Consider the following 18,093-nt stretch of genomic DNA (forward strand, 5'->3'; position numbering starts at 1 on the left):
TCTCTCTCTCTCTCTCTCTCTCTCTCTCTCTCTCTCTCTCTTTCTTTCTTTCTTTCTTTCTTTCTTTCTTTCTGTTTTTCAGGTTTTAGCCATAAGTCATATGAACTCACCAGAGAGGCAGAGAGAGAAAGTGAGAAATCTGCCCTCCAGGGGAATAGCCACACCACAATTCCTTTTCCTCTATTCTCCTCTTGAGATTTTGGGCACACATGCACAGGTACCCAGCATGAGTCTCAAGCCACCAGATCCGGGACTCAAACTATGGTCAGTCATGTGACAGTCTGTCACTTTAACCACTACACCACCTACTGGCTCCTCAACATGTGATTTCTTATTTTCTGTGTCAGTTAGCATTTAATTGTCTGTATTAACAGAATAACTTTGGGGGGTACAGCAGGTGGCATGGTGGTTAAGGACTCGATGACTTGAAAATTATGCCAGGCATGTGTGCATGCATGCCCAAAATCCCAAGAGGAGAAAGAAAGAGAAGAGATTGCAGCCTGGTCATCTACCCTGGAGGGTACTTTCTCACTTTCCTTCTCTTTATCTCTGTCTGACTAGAGCACATGCACAATGTCAAAAACCTTAAAAATAAAAAAAAAGAAGAAAAAAGAAAAAAAATCTGTGTAGTAAACAGAGAAAGAAATGGGGTCCGTAGGAAAAAGAAGGAAAGATTTAATAAACTCAGGTAGTGCCAGGGAGATTAAATGAAGCAAAAGCTCCCTTCGTTCTGGGTTTATTCCAATTCTGAGATTATTCCCGTGAGGCCTCAAATTACTAAGAAAAGTGACAAAAATCAATTTATCTGAAAGAGAGAGGAGAAATAGCTTTATGGTTTCAAAACATTTCTCAGATGGAAAACCCCAGGAGATAAAAAGCAAAGAGAATGAACCAATGGTTCACAAAATAAAACATACAAAGTAGAAAAAAAAAAGTGGAGAATTTTAAAAGAGAAAGACAAGAATTATTTAGCAAAAAATAATACATGCAAAAGGATCTTTTAGTGTCAGAAACAGGGTTTTGCATTTTGAGTCTGCTACACGCTGGCTGTTTGAAGATGGACAGCCAAGTCCACTTTTCTGAATACTATTAATAGTATCTTCTAAACCGTGAGGATTGTGTTATCGATCCCATAGGGTGGTCCACAGATGTAAAAGATGCATGAAGCTTATTTCCTTATTAGAGAATAATATTTCCTTATTATTAAGAAGCATAGTCCCTTCCTATTAGTAAATGAATGTCTATCACTGTTGAAGAGACAAGGTTGTTGATGAGACTTCTTAAGTGCCTCATTTCTTCCCCACATGTAAGCCTCCAATTTCTCTCTTTTTTTTTTTTTTTAAGAGAAAGAGACCTTGGGGACCAGGAGATGGGGTAATGTCTACATCGCTGGACTCCCATGTAGTCAACCACGGTTCAAGTCCTGGACCCAGTGGCTCAAATTCACACTGGGTGTGTGCGTGCATGCCCAAAATCCTGAGAGGAGAGTGGATGAGAAGGGATTGCAGCGTGGCCATTCCCCCTGCAGAGTGATTTCTCGCTTTCTGTCTCTCTGTCTCTTTCTGTCTCTCTGGTGAGTGCACACACCCTATAGCAAAAATCTCTCAAAAAAAAAAAGACAAAGAGACTTTTGCCATAGGATGTGTGTGCACACCAGAGAAGGACAGAGAGAGGGAAAATGAGAAATCACCACCCAGGGGAGAAGTTCAAACCTCAATCCCCTCCCCTCTAGTCTCTTTTCAGGGTTTTGGGTATGTATGCATGCACACCTAGCCTATATCTCAAACTGGGTTCAAGACTTGAACCATAGTCAGCCATATGGGTGTCCAGCACCTTAACCACTTACCAGCCCCCATGTCTAAAGTGTATTTTATATTAGGTAAAATCTCTCTACAAGCTAATCAATGTATAGCAGTTGAATGTATAAAATAATAAATAAATGAATACAGAAAGACACTCAAGTATGCCCCAGTCTAATTTTTTTAAAGAAAGCACCCTCGTCAACCGCATGTCCCATTGTAACTAAAATTCCAATATCTCCCTGTTTAATTAAATATTATTTGGATATGATCTAATATTATTTGGATATGATCTAATATTACTGAACCCATTTATTTATGTCACCAATTTCTCCTTCTCTCTCATCCAATGGGACTTCAATTCATGTCACTTTATGGTCAACCATGACCCATGCTCTGCTGAGTCCAACACATATTTCCTTTTTATTTTTTTTAATATATTAAGTAAATAAATTTTTCAGCCATGCAAAAAGCAGCATCTCTTGGCTCTTTCCTAGGCTGGTTTGACTTTCAATGAATCTTGGGTAAAGATTCTTAGTGTCCATGCTCTGACCCTGTCCTGCCATGTCTACTGGACTCTCAAACTCACCAGGATGTGGTCTGGGAGTGGAAGGTCTCCTTGTGGGAGTGTGAACTCCTCTCTGAGTGGTTGATGATGGAGACAGAAGCCTGGCACCCGAACAGACAGAAGGAATGAAGCATTGGTCCTCCGGTCATACACAAGACTCTAAAGAATCAGCCATGTCCCATCCATCCCAAGGTCATACACTCTGATCAAAAGTAGCAGAGGAGATATTTACAGTTCCTTATCTCTGCTCATTAGGAATATACCCTGTTGTTACCCTAACCCCTGGGCACATCATTTCCCTTATGGATGGGTCTCGGAAGAAAATAAAATTTTCCACTGATTCTCTGCTCCCAAGAGAGAAAATGACAAGTCAGGTGAATCAGGTGTATTTCTCTCTTTCTGTGAATGTTCCTGCCTTCTGGAAGAATGACCTTCTTTGCACTTTGGCCCAGTCCTGAGTTAAATTTTCCTCATAGTCTCAGACTGAGAAAAGTGTTTTTCCTAGATGCCTTAGAGAGTCACAACACTGATTTGTGGGGAGGGTAACTCCTGCTATTTCAAGAAAATTGCTATTCCCTCAACAAGGAGGAAAGCAAGGGAGTGTTCATCTACTCTTATACCAAGGGTGCTTATTACAATCCATGGCTTCCTGATACCAAAAAAGCACTGAGGAATTTCATGGTTATTGCACAAGTTAAAACCTGTCATTTAGTCCTCCATTCATGACACTTTTTTGTTTTTGTTTTTGTTTTTTCATTTTTTTCCCTCATTTGGCATGTACATTTACCAGAGAGAGGCAGAGAGAGGAAAAGTGAGAAATCACCCCCTAGGGAGATGGCCAATGCACAAGCCCTTCTCCTCTCAGTATTCTGGGCATGCATACACATGTGTCCACCTTCATTCTCAAGCTGCCAGATCCAAGATTCAAACTGAGAATTTGAAGTGTGGGAGTGCAGCACTTTAACCACCATACCACCTGCTGGCCCGTGAAACATTTTTAGTTAAAAGAAATATATTGTACTTACATATTTTGTGTATCACAAACTGAGATTAAAATTGTATTTGAATTATATAATCTAAATTGTATCCATAGCCATTGTTTTAGATCAGTCGTATTAGGAACTCATACTACATGTGCAGAAATGAAACTCCAAAAAGTTATGCCAGGGGCCAGAGTTTACCATGTGGATGGGAATCCAGCACCTTAACCACTGTGCCTCCCTCTGGCCCCAAGATGGACATATTTTTATATGAATTAGAAGACAATTCATATAAATATGTCTTCCAGCAATATTGCTTGATAGCAGGTGAGATAGTCCCTCTTCTCACTTTTCTCATGTTGTATCTTTTTTGGTTTTGATTATTTTCAGGTTCTCTCTCTCTCTCTCTCTCTCTCTCTCTCTCTCTATTTATTTAATTTTATTTATTATTTTAATTCTATTTATTATTATTTTTTAAAATTTTCTACAGGGCACATGTGCTCACCAGAAAAAGAAAAGAGAGAGAGAGAGAGCAAGCTACCAGGTTTGTGACTAGAACCTCAGTCAGCCATGTGGGAGTCTAGCACCTTAACCACCACATCACCTGCTGGCCCCCGTAAGTATAAAATTTTAAAATTGTATTAGCAAAAGTATCATGAAGTCTTGAACCAGAGGGTGACCCAGAGGTTAAGGCTGCTAGATCCCCATATGACATGGAAGCTTGAAAATCAGGTGGGGCACTTGTGCATGTGTGCTCAAAATCTTCAGAGGAGACTGGAGGAGAAGGGATTGCAGCATGGTTGTCACCCCTGGGGGATGATGTATCATTTTCCCTGTCTCTTTCTCTCCAGTGAGTGCACATGCCCTATAGCAAAAAAAAAAAAAAAAGAGAGAGAGAGAGAGAATAGAAAAGAAAGAAAAGCACCATGAAACCAAGGGATATAATACCCATGGTTTTATGTTAAAGAAGGTTCTCTTCCTGTTTGAAGAGGTGAGCAGCATTTTCTGAAGACATCAAGGAGAATGTTCCCACCACAAGTCAAGACTTGAGGAACCTAGTCAAGATAGCTTTCCTCAGTTTTAGTCTTTAGAGAAAACCTAACTTGGGGTTGGGATTAGGTGTCAGGAGGTTAGATCTCTGGAAGGCAGGTGAGTTCATGGAGGAGGAATAAAGACTGGAATCCATTGATACTTAATCTGGTGTCTTGGGAACACAGAATAACCAGGAAGAAAATTTCTTCTTGAGCAGAGCAGTGTCCCCCAGGGAAATGATATGCTCAGGGGTTGGAGTAACAAGGGGGAATGTGTCTAGTGGGCAGATTTGGGGAGCTATAAATTTCTCTTCTGCTGCTATCCCTCAGCAGTGTGAACTTGGACCATGTAGGGCAGGTTTATTTTCTTTGGAGATTTCATTCTGGCTCAGGTACCAACCCTTAACCTTTTCCTGCTGTTTCGACTGGGGTCAGGGTTCCTGTCTCCATCATCAGATATCCTGGGATGAACTAGCACTTGCACACAGAAATCTCCTCCTCCTTCTTTTAAAAGAATTATTTAATTTTATTTATTATTATTTAACTCTCAATAGGGCATGTTCACTCACCAGAGAGAGAGAGAGGATAGAGGAAAAGTGAGAAAGCAAGCCATTAGGTACAGGACTTGAACCGTGGTCAGTCATATGGGAAGGCGTCGCACCTTAACCACCACACTATCCATTGGTCTCCAGAAACGTTCTTTTAAGAAAACTCATGAAGGTGAGTCCAGGAGCTTAGTAAGAAAAGATCAGGAAGAATGGATGCTGTGACCGTGTACCCAAGGTCACCTGAGATCCAATGCAGCCTAGCCCCAATGGAGAGATCACTGTGGTTATTTGCTTGCTTGCTTGACTAATGAATTTATTCATTATTTATTTATGATGCCAGCGTGATAATTGAGCATGGACTCAGCAAAGAAGGGTGATTATTGATGAATAAGTGATGGTCGTGGAAGCCCAATTAGAAAAGGAAATAGGAAACTTAAAGTGCTCTCAATAAAAGTACAACATACGGCCAAGGATCTTTGTAATTAGATGGAGAGAAGAAATAGGGTGTTAGTGGAAGTGAACGTATTTCTTTTACTTTTTTTTTTTAATTTACATTCATTCACTGAGCATGGTCACAGCATACAAAATGTGATTTCCCATCCAGAATATGCTGCATAGTAGCTTAATCATACATGTTATCATCAATCATTTTCCATTTCTTTTACTTTTAAGTTGGGGCATATTTTTTCTCACATTCTTTTTTTATTATGATTTCTCGTTTACATATAATCATTGTACATTTTTGTGCTGTGTACAGGGTAGCTTTCAAAGTGTACATACAGTATGTAATAATCAATGATATAGAGAGCAGAGTAAAAAATGTCATTGTCAATGCAAAAGTTGGTGAATATTTGATAAGACAGGTCCAGACTACTGAATCTCTTTTTTCTTTTTTTGGAGAGGTTTTGGCTAAAAGCAAGAAATCACCACCCATGGGAGATGGCCACACCGCAATCCCTTCTCTTTCATTCTCCTCTCGGGATCTTGGGCACGCATGCACACGCGCCCGGCATGAGTTTTAAGCCACCAGGTCTGGGACGTGAACCGCGGTCGACTACGTGGGAGTCCAGCAACATAGCCATTATGCTAACTGCTGGTCCCCAGACTACTGAATCTCTTCTGAATGCTATCTGACAACAGCAGTCCATGAGGCATGCATTCCACATTATCTTGTCTCACACTGAATATTTACATGAAGTAAAAATTTATTTAGTAGACTACAGGTGATATGCTGTTTAGTTTTCAATTATTTCCTCACTCATGTGGCTGAATGTATTTGTGCATCAGTTATTTGCCATTCTATACCAAATTATCTGTGCTAACTCTTTTCTTTGATATAGTGGGTTTTGAAAAGTTCTTTTGTAATTCATACAGCACCTTAGCCACTACACTAGCTGCTGGTTTCTGTTTGTTTTTAACTTGCCAATGGGCATGTGCACTCACTAGAGAGTGAGAACAACAGAAACAGAGTGGGAAAGTGAGGAAGAAACTCCCATGGTGAATGGCCACACCACAAGCCCTTCTCCACCATCTGTCTCTCCTAAGGGATTTCGGGCATACTCACACTTGTTCCCATAGTGTTTTTCAAGCTGCCGAGTCTGAGACTCAAACAATATAGTCAGCCATGAGAGAGCCAGCTGTCTTAATCACTGCTCCACCTGCTGAAGGGTTTGAAGAGATTTTATTTTTGTTTTTTTATTACATTCTTGAAAACATAAAGAAATTTGATGTTTGCCATTTAGTTCTTTTGTGTAATTAGCAGTGAATCTTGGAGAAAAGAAATGGGAGAGTTTATGAATTTTGCTTAGCTACATCATCCATTGGTTGCATTTGGTCCCCATCATTGTTTTACAAATGTAGAAAATTTTTCTGCATCATGTTGCGGAACAAATTCCCAACGTAATTTCATACATTGGATTTGTAAAAAATAGATCAAACCCAAAAGCCAGAGAATAAAAAAGCAAAGATATCACACAAAAATGTATAAAAAGGGATCTTCTTTATCTACTATCAGACTGTACAAAAATCTCTTTTTTTTTTTTTTTTTGGAGAGGTTTTTGCTATAGGACACGTGCACTCACCAAAAAGACAGAGAGAAACAGACAGAAAGTGAGAAATCACCTCCCAGGGGGATAGCCATGCCGCAATCCCTTCTCCTCCATTCTCCTCTCGGGATCTTGGGCACGCACACACATGTGCCCAGCGTGAGTTTAAGCCACCAAGTCCAAGACTTGAACCACAGAGGACTACATGGGAGTCCAGTGACATAGCCATTACACTAACTGCTGGTCTCTGTACAAAAATCTTTTGGTCAGAAAATTTTGGAACAAACCTAGGAAAAACAAGTTTTCTATTATTTCATGTAAAACATGCCCAAATGTTGTGACTCTTTGTGTGTGTTTGTGTGTATATATATGTCCTAATGTGTTTTATGCCTCCCACCCCAGGGTCTGTGTGCTCTCTGGAGAAAGACAGGAAAATAGTGAAAGAAAAGTGAGATCCCACCCACTGGGGGGATGGCCATGCTGAAATTCCTTCTCCTCCATTCTCCTCCTGGGATTTTGGGCATACATGCACATGTAGCTGGTGTGATTTTCAACCATGTAGACTTGAACCATGGTTGGCTATGTGGGAGTCCAGCACTGTAACCACTATGGCACCTGCTGGCCCCTATATATATTTTTCGAATTGTCGGTTTATTCCATTTGCTAATTTTTTTTTCTATTATGGTGCTCAATCTGTGAGTGCTTTGACATCTTAAAGATATCATTACCTTTGTTGCTTGGAATAAATAAGATTACCTTTTGTTATTTTTGCTGGATCTTAAGGGAATATAATCAGAGTTAGAATGTTTCCAAAACCAAATAATGTTTTCCTTTCTTAAAGTCTGTCAGGGACCACTTGAGCTTGTCAGATCTTTTTCCCTTTTAGGTCCAGTTAATTCCTCTCTCTGTTTCTTGGGCATATTAAAAAACTATATATTTAAACATAGGTCCTAAAAGCTTACATGTATAAGAGAGATATCCAAAACAGAATTTCTGGGTCCCATTTCTATGTTCTTTCAAGGAAAGACAATTTGACATTGTTGACTTGCTGAACTGCATTCCTTTTAAGCATTGTGACTTGGGATGAGAAGAGCATGGCGTTAAGATGGCCCAAGGGGGAACCAGCAGTTAGCATAATGGCTATGTCGCTGGATTCCCATGTAGTCGACCACGGTTTGCGTCCCAGATCCGGTGGCATAGAACTCACGCCGGGTGCGTGTGCGTGCATGCCCAGGATCCCGAGAGGAGAATCGAGGAGAAGGGATTGCGGCGTGACCATCCCCCCTGGGGATGATTTCTCGCTTTCTTACTTCTATGTCTGTCTCGTTCGGGCGAGCGCACATGAAAAAAAACCCAAAAAAAAAAAAAAAAAAAAAAAAAAGATGGCCCAAGGATAGCAATGGTATGCTGTGTGTGTGTTTGTGTGTGTGCGTGCATGCCATTAAAGTGAGTGCTTATTTCAGAGTAAGGAGAATTGGGACTTAACCTATTCCAAAAAGTGACTCATGATGTAAAGACTAGAACTCAAGACAACATAAGGAAATAAAGGAGATTGTTTTCAATGTATAGGACACTTGAGTAGCCAACTTAATAAAGTGCAGATGCAATAACATCTGGAAAGAGGAAACCCCAGTGCTTTCAAATATCAGCAGCAACAAGGCCATTTTTGTTCTTTATCATTCCCTGATACCATCTCTCTTTACTATCTTTTTTTTTAATTGTATGATTTATTTTTTAAGAATTTATTTAGTTTTATTTATCATCACCGTCATTATTAATTTTTAAATTTTATTAGAGAGAGAAAAAGAGAGAGACAGAAAGGGAAAGTGAGAAAGCAAGCTCCTTGGTCTGGGACTCGAACCACAATCAGCCATGTGGGAATCCAGTGCCTTAACTTCCATGCCACCTACTGGTTCCAACTGTATGATTTCTTTCTTTCTTTTTTTTTTTTTTTTTTTTGGGGGGGTTTTTGCTTTGGGCGCTCCTCGCCAGACAGACAAAGACAGAGAGACAGTTTTGCTATAGGGCGCTTGCCCTCACCAGACAGACAAAGACAGAGAGACAGAAAGCAAGAAATCACCCCCCAGGGGGGATGGTCAAGCCGCAATCCCTTCTCCATTCTCCTCTTGAGATCTTGGGCACACACGCACACACACCTGGCGTGAGTTTTAAGCCACTGGGTCTGGGAGGTGAACCACAGTCGACTACGTGGGAGTCCAGCAACATAGCCATTACGATAACTGCTGGTCCTGCAACTGTATGATTTCTTATTCACATTTAATTGTACATCCCTATAGCACACAATATACTTTTTCAATGTATGTGTGTGGAGCGTGATAATCAAATAAGAGATATCACCATAGATATCATTATCAATGGCAAAATTCATGCTCTTATATCTGTTAGGTATTTCTTCTCTGAGCCCCTCCCCATCCATCCTACACTATCCTACCCCCTCACATACAGTATCTGGTACTATATTTGCCCTCTCTACTGTTATATCTTAAGATCAATTTCTTCTGTAGAGTGCAAACATTCAGTGTATATTGAGTGGGGATATACAGTGTGTGTCTTCCATAGTCTGATATCCTTTGCTTAGCATTAAACCTTCTATATCCATCCATCCATCCACTTTAAGTCAAATGGCAAGAAAGGATGGTAGAGGGTAGGTGGGAGGGCCTCAGGGGGCAAAAAAAAAAAAGAAAACCTTTATGAGATACAAGATTGCAAAGATCTTGGTTGAAAATGATGTTGCTGGAGGACCAGCACATTGTGTAATGGTTATGTTGCTGGACTCTCACATAGTTGATGGTGGCTTGAGTCCTAGACCCGGTGGCTTAAAATTCAAGACAGGCACATGTGTGTGCATGCCCAAAATCCCAAGAGAATGCAGGAGAAGGGACTGTGGCATGGTGGCTCCCCCAGGGGGGTGATTTCTTGCTTTTTGTCTGTCTCTCTGGTGAGTGCAAGTGTTGTCCTGTAGCAAAATTTTTTTTAAAAAAAAGAAAAAAATAGTAGGTGTTCAAGCAGAACAAAAAATTAAACTTTAAATCATAAAAAAGAAAAGAAAAAATGATGTTTATGGTAATATCTTTGATTTGATTACCACATAATACATGCATACTTTGAAAAGCATATAGTGTGCTACAGCAATGTACAATGATTGAGTGTAAGTAACAAATCATAAAACAAAGATATTGAAAAAACTCTGCAGAATACATGGTCCTGAGAAAAGACTGGTCCTAGAGGAGAAATTCTTAATTAGAGATGATAGGGGGGATGTCTTAAAAGGAACTGGATTCACATAGAAATTATAGAAATTAAATTTTTAATTACAAAGGACAGCATTTCTGAAATGTGCATCATGCATGCTTCTGTTGTATTCTCTTCCTCCTTATTTGGTGGACACATCAAGTAAATGGAACCAAGGAATGAAACACAAATTTCAGGATTTCTTCTACTAGGATTTTCTGAGGAACTACAATTGCAATCCCTCATATTTGGGCTTTTCCTCTCCATATACCTGATCACTGTGTGTGGAAACCTGCTCATCATTCTGACCACCATCTCAGACTCCCACCTGTACATGCCCATGTACTTCTTTCTCTCCAACCTGTCCTTTGCTGACATCTGTTTCACCTCTATCACCGTCCCAAAGATGCTAGTGAACATCCAGACACAGAGCAAGGTCATCACTTATACAGGCTGCATCACCCAGGTGTTCTTTTTCAATCTTTTTGTAATGTTGGATGACTTCCTCCTGACTGTGATGGCCTATGACCAATATGTGGGCCTCTGTCATCCCCTGCACTACACCAACATCATGCACTTCGGGCTCTGTGTGTTTCTGGTTCTGGTGTCCTGGACCCTGAGTGTCTTGATTTCCTTGTTACATAGCTTACTAGTGTTGCAGCTGTCCTTCTGTACACATGTGGAAATCTCTCACTTTTTCTGTGAACTGAATCAGGTGGTCCACCTTGCCTGCTCTGACACCTTTCTTAATGACATGGTGACGACCTATTTTGCATCTGTGCTGCTGGGTGGTGGTTCCCTCACTGGGATCCTTTACTCTTACTGTAAGATAGCTTCCTTCATTTGTACAATCTCATCAGCTCAGGGGAAGTACAAAGCATTTTCTACCTGTATTTCTCACCTCTCAGTTGTCTCCTTATTTTATTGCACAGGCCTGGGTGTGTATCTTAGTCCTGGTGCTACCCACAGCTCACTCTGAAGTGCAGCAGCCTCGGTGAGGTACACTGTGATCACACCCATGCTGAACCCCTTCATCTACAGTCTGAGGAATAAAGACATAAAGGGGGTCCTGAAAAGATCCCTCAGCTAGTGAAATAGAAGCACCTCCCTCTTTGAATTTTACATTATACTTGCTTCCTCCTTTTTTTTATTGTTATGAGGATTTATTTAATATAACAATACAAGCTCATTGCACAAAAGAAGAAAGTTAGTTTCAATTTCACAAAAATGAAGAATTACTTTTGGGATGACACTGCTAAGACAAGGGAAATGCAAGCCACAAACGAAGTAAATATTTCCAAATTACATATGTTTTGATGGTTTGTATTTCTGTTATGTCTGTTGTAATACTGCCAGTTTCATTGTGAATTTGATTTATCTGATTTCTTGCTTCCTCCTTTTGCCCACAGTAGATAGAGGGGTTAATAGTCACTGCTTTTACTAAGTAGCCCAAAACCTTTTTGTTTAGATACTCCCTAGCAATGTAATCACACATCGCCAGACCCTTGCCTGGAGCCATGAGAGCCATTAAACAGGTCTGGAGAGTGCACTTAGAAATGATTCATCTGCTTGATTCAGCTTCTGTAATTGCTTTCACATAGAAACTCACTCCCTTTCCTTTCTACCCCTTCCTCACTTTCCATTGCAATCACCATGCCAACTCAGAAATAATTGTGATTTTTGCCTTTATAAGCACCCCACTCCTTTCATTCAGGGCTAAGGGGTCTTTGAGAGACACGAGTACTCCCGAAAGCTGCCGGCAATAAAACTTCAATAATATGGCCATGTCTGGATGTCCTTTTATTTCTCGCTGATTTGACTAAAACAATAGGATCTATTTAAAAGGGCCATTTTGGGGGACCAGCAGTTGTAATGGCTATGTTGCTGGACTCCCATGTAGCCAACCATGGTTCAAGTTCTGGACCACGGAACTTAAACTCACGCCGAGCATGTGTGCGTGCCTGCCCAAGATCCTGAGAGGAGAATGGAGGAGAAGGGATTGATTGCGGCATGGCCATCCCCCCTGGGGGGTGATTTCTGACTTTCTGTCTCTCTGTCTCTCTGTGTCTTTCTGGTGAAAACACATGCCCTATAGCAAAACAAACCAACAAAACAACAACAAATAAAACCTCTCCCAAAAAAGAAACAATTTGAAGTTTTTCATTTGTCTCATATAAGCTGAATGTCCCTCTTCTGAAAAACTGAAATTTGAAATGCTCCAGTATCTGAAATTTTCTGAGCACTGACATGAAGCTACAAATGGAAAATTCCACACCTGACTTCATATGATAAGTCAGAGTCAAAACGTTGTAATACAGCTAGGGCCAGCAGGTAGTGTCGTGGTTGAGGCGCTGGACTCCCACATGGTTGACCATGGTTTGAGTCCTGGACTTGTTGGCTTGAAACTCAGGCTGAGTGCATGTGCATGTGTGCCCAAGATCCCAAGAGAAGAATATAGAAGAGATTGCAACATGGTCATTCCCCCCTGGGGTGTTAATTTCTCACTTTTTGTCTCTCTGGTGTGTCTCTCTGGTGAATGAACGTGCCCTACAGCAAAATTCTCTCCAAAACAAAACAAAACACTGTAATACAGCAAGATTATTTAAAAATTACCTTTAGGCTTTCAGTATTATATGTAGATATAACATAATTGAGTTTTGTGTTCAGACTTGGATCCAGTACCAAAGATACAGTATGATGTATATTCAAATACAGAAAAATCAGACAATAAAACCTGGAATGTGAAATGCTTCAGGTCCCAAGTGTTTAAGATAAGGGAAGGTCAACGTGGGGGACAGCAGACGGTATAGTGCTTACGCTGGACTCCCACATGGCTGACTGTGTTTCATGTCCCAGACCTAGTGGCTTGAAAACCACACCAGGCATGTTTGCCTGCGTGCCCAAGATCCCAGGAGGAGAATAGAGGAGAAGGGATCGTGGCGTGGCTATCTCCCCTGGGGGAACGATTTCTCACTTTCCCTCTCACTGTCTCTCTCTCTCTGATGAGCACGCCTGCCCTAAGGCAAAAACCTCTAAAAAACTTCAACCTTATTGTGATGAGTTGTACCCATCTTATGGAACACAGTACACTTGCCAACTAGAAGTTTTTAATATAATTTTATGGTAGATGAATATCTGAGACTACAGATTCTCAGGGTTGCAATCCTCATTCCTTTCTATGTAATTACCTTAATTGCTCTTACTGATAATGAATGATGTGTTTCATAGCTGATTGTGACATTTTATTCTCCTCTTTAGGTTCCTTTTCAGCTCAATATCCACAATGCCTATTTGATTCCCTGTCAAAGAGCAGGAAGGAAAATTGCTGACCCAGGATATGTTTCAGGGGGTCTACACAGGGAAACCTGTTTGCATGAATCAATTGACTTTATATAACCTTCATGTCAGAGATGATCTTAAATACGAAGTAACATTTTCTTTTTTTTTTTTCATAATCACCATAAACATTTAATGGACAAAATGGTTTTTCCCAGTATGAATACAGTGCATATAAGTTACGTCAAGGATAATGTATTATCAACATTAATACACATTATCATCAACAAATAACTTTTAATTTTTGTGTCCATTAATTGTTTTTCTTTTTTTAGCCCTGCTCCCTTCTCGCCCACCAATGATCCACCCCTTCCTATACAGTCTCTGGTATTTTCGGTTGCCCTTCCAATCTTTCATTTTCTGCCATAGAGTGCAGACATTTGGTATAAATGAAGTGGGGACATACAATGTCTGTCTTTCATAGCCTAGATTACCTCGGTCAACATTACATTTCCCTTTTTTTAAAAAAAGTATTCAATTTTATTTATTGTTATCTGGCCAGAAGGAGAGAAAAAGAGAAAGTGAGAAAGCAAGCCGCCCAGTCTGATACTCAAACAGCAGTTGTCCATGTGGGAGTCCAGGGCCTTAACCACCATACCACTTGCTGGCCCCCAATATTACATTTTCAATCAGACATTGAATTGCTATGGAAGATTCATTTGATGAAGTACATTTACTCATTGAAGTATAGGAGTTTGGTGTCTATATATGTTAAGTTTATTCATGGGAGTGAAGGAGTTGGTGTCATGTTCTTTTTTATATCACTGTACTGTCTTGTGTCTGCTATAAAATGTCCAGTATGGCCTTCAAATATGATTCCTTCTATTGGTCTAACAAATATCTCTCCCCTTAAAAAATGTTGTCCTGTGTATGGAAGTGCAGGTAAGTGAACAGTATCGGTATTTACTCCAAGGCCCGTTTCTTCATTTCTTTTTTTATTATTTATTTTTAGAAGTTTTTGCCATAGAGAAAAACCATGAGCATGCACTCACTGGGGAGAGAGAGAGACAGAGACAGTGAGAAGGAAAGTGAGAAGTCACCCCCACCCCAGGGGAGATGACCATGCCACAATCCTTCCTCCTCCATTCTCCTCTGGGGACCATGGGCATGCACGCACAGGCACCTGATACAATTTTCATGCTACTGCATCCATGACTTGAACCAAGGTTGGTCATCCACTACACCATCTGTGAGCCTCTCTTCATGTCTTTTATACTTTAAACCCTCTTCCATCTTCACAATCAAAGAAAAATGACTCACATAAAAGCTTCAGGTTTTTTTTTCCCAGTATTGCCTCTGGGTATAGAGACTTGTGTTTCAGAGTCACAACTTATAACTGTAAAAGCATACATTTCCTCTAAATTTTCCTGGTTATCTAAAGGGAATCTCAAAGGTCATCTCTTTTAATTGAGTTATCTTAAATAAAAATGAATATTCAGGTACTCAAGAACACTGCCTTCATGTATCTGAAGAACCACCACCGAATAAGAGGCATCAGATTATCCTGACTGCCTTTTTCTGTTTGCATCGGTTATTGTTACAGTGAGATATTGCTGCATAAGAAGCGATCCCAACAAATGTTGTGATTTCCTTTTCCCACTGATTCTCTCCTTCCCATCCCCCCATTCACCACCCTCCTCTCACACTGTCTCTAGTATCTACAGCTGGTCTCCATGCATTTATACCTTAAATTTTTCTTAGTTTCTGCCTCAGTATACATTTAAGAGAAGACAAGCAATGCTTCTCACAGACACAAACATGGAAAATTATCTGTTGATGATAAGTGAATGGTAATGTCTTTCACTGGACCGATATGTGGTGTATTCATGCTGGGAAGATTCATTGTGTATGCTGTGGAGATATACAGTGATCAAATGTAAAAAAAGTAAGCAAAAAAAGAAGCTATCTCAATAAATGATTTAGCATCATCCTTTTCTGCTCTTTGAATGAGTCCCTAGGAAAAGGCCCAACCCCTCCACACCCATTCAAGATCACAACATACTGTCTTCTCAAAACAGGGCAAGGTTATGGGAACCAGCAGTTAGTGTAATGGCTCTGTCACCATACAGTCGACTACAGACTCCCATGTAGTCGACCGCGGTTCGCGTCCTGGACCCGGTGGCTTAAAACTCACGCCAAGCACATGTGCGTGCATGCCCAAGATCCCAAGAGGAGAATGGAGGAGAAGGGATTGCAGCGTGGCCATCCCCCCTGGGGGGGGGGATTTCTCGCTTTCTATCTCTCTCCGTCTGTCTGGCGAATGCACGTGCCCTATAGCAAAATGCTCCTTTCAGACCCCAGTGCTAGTCACGGCAAAAAGCATCCTTGAATCTCCATCTCTGCCTCTGTTGTCTCTCTGGGTTCAGCTTCATGGCTGTTAAGTATTCCCCAGCCAAGGGGCCCACTTTCAGACCCCAGTGTGAGTCAGGTTTGTGTCTTGGGACTTTAAGACAAACTTGCACCATTGCTCATCCCATTCAGATACCTGTTCAAGAACAAGGCCTTGCCAGGCTACCTGTGGCTGTAAAATCTAATGGCCGGGACCATGGCTCATCCTCTCCCCCACTCAACTTTGAACTTTCAGGACTTTGGTTTTGGATTGCATGGGATGCACACCATTCAGTCTTTTCTTTGCTCCTGAGGTGAGTCTCAGCAGCTTAGTTTGAGTCACACCTGTTGTGTTGACACAGGTAAGACTTTGGGTCACCCTGGATCAGTGACAACAATTTTGGGTGCTCTTTCTATCTCTCTGTCTCTCTCTCCGTCTGTCTGGCGAATGCACGTGCCCTATAGCAAAATGCTCCTTTCAGACCCCAGTGCTAGTCACGGCAAAAAGCATCCTTGAATCTCCATCTCTGCCTCTGTTGTCTCTCTGGGTTCAGCTTCATGGCTGTTAAGTATTCCCCAGCCAAGGGGCCCACTTTCAGACCCCAGTGTGAGTCAGGTTTGTGTCTTGGGACTTTAAGACAAACTTGCACCATTGCTCATCCCATTCAGATACCTGTTCAAGAACAAGGCCTTGCCAGGCTACCTGTGGCTGTAAAATCTAATGGCCGGGACCATGGCTCATCCTCTCCCCCACTCAACTTTGAACTTTCAGGACTTTGGTTTTGGATTGCATGGGATGCACACCATTCAGTCTTTTCTTTGCTCCTGAGGTGAGTCTCAGCAGCTTAGTTTGAGTCACACCTGTTGTGTTGACACAGGTAAGACTTTGGGTCACCCTGGATCAGTGACAACAATTTTGGGTGCTAGTGAGCAACAGGAGGCAGAGCAAAAGAGAGATTATCAACTTTCTACTCCTGCACACCTTTGAACGCTCAGGGATACCTGGAAGAATTTAGATAGATACAGATGACCAGGTGACTAGGAACAATTGCAGAGGCATAAGAAATATGAGAAATCAACAAAATGCCTCTCCCCCAAGAGAAAACATCAATTGTGTATCACCCACAGACAAAACAATGGAAGTCATAGAAATGTTGGATAAGCAATTCAGAATATTATAGTGACCAAATAACTGAGAAGCAAGAGAAAAGAGACAATGAGATCTAAGAGATGAGGAAGTCCTTTTGCGATTTGAAAGAAGAAATAGACACCATACAAAAAGACTGAAACAGAATTGTTAGCGATGAAGAATGTGATATAGGAAATTAAAAACTCTTTTGAGTATTAAAAATAGATTATATCATGCAGAAGATCACTGCTGAGCTCAAAAATAGTATAAAAGATTGAGAAAACAGGGACCAGCAGTTAGCGTTGTCACTGAACTCCCATGTAGCCAACCGTGGTTCAAGTCCCAGACCCAGTGGCTTAAACTCACGTGCTGGACTCCCACATGGCCAAACATAGTTCAAGTCCTGGACCTGGTAGCTTGTTTTCTTAATTTCCCTCTCTCTTTCTCTCCCTCCCTGTCTCTCTCTCTCTCTCTCTCTCAGATCAGTACAGTGCCCTGTAGAAACTTTTTCTTCTTTTGTTTTTTTTAGAGAGGTTTTTGCTATAGGGCACATGCACTCGACAGAAAGACAGAGAGAGACAGAGAGACAGAAAACTAGAAATCGTCCCCTGGGGGGAACAGCCACACCACAATACCTTCTCCTCCACTCTCCTCTCAGGATCTTGGGCATGCATGCACACGTGCCCAGTGTGAGTTTAAGCCACTGGGTCCAGGACTCAAACCGCAGTCAACTACATGGGAGTTCAGCGACATAGCCATTCCACTAACTGTTGGTCCCTTTTTTAAAAATTAGTTTATTTCTCTTTATTTATTTGCTTATTTATTTTTATTTGGATGGGGTGAGGGGGGCAAGCCACCAGGTCTGGCGCTTGAACCTCAATCAGCCATGTGGAAGTCTAACACCCTTAACCATCACGCCACCTGCCAGTCCTCCAAAACTTTTTCAATAATAGTAACCATAAATAGTATTAAATAAATAATTATTTTATAAAAATGTGAATTTGCGAATAGGGAATCAAGGATGGCAAATATATATATATATATATATATATATATATATATATAAAAGATACGATA

The 18,093-nt window shown here is 40.9% G+C and overlaps 1 pseudogene; it reads left to right on the forward strand.

Annotated features, from left to right (window-relative positions):
* The first annotated feature begins 10,584 nt into the window (after positions 1-10,584).
* LOC106733395 (olfactory receptor 7A10-like) overlaps positions 10,585-18,093 on the forward strand; it is a 12,297-nt pseudogene continuing 4,788 nt past the window's right edge.

The sequence above is a fragment of the Tupaia chinensis genome, unplaced genomic scaffold, assembly GCF_000334495.1.
Source record: "Tupaia chinensis unplaced genomic scaffold, TupChi_1.0 Scaffold143650_1, whole genome shotgun sequence".
NCBI classification, from domain to species: domain Eukaryota; kingdom Metazoa; phylum Chordata; class Mammalia; order Scandentia; family Tupaiidae; genus Tupaia; species Tupaia belangeri.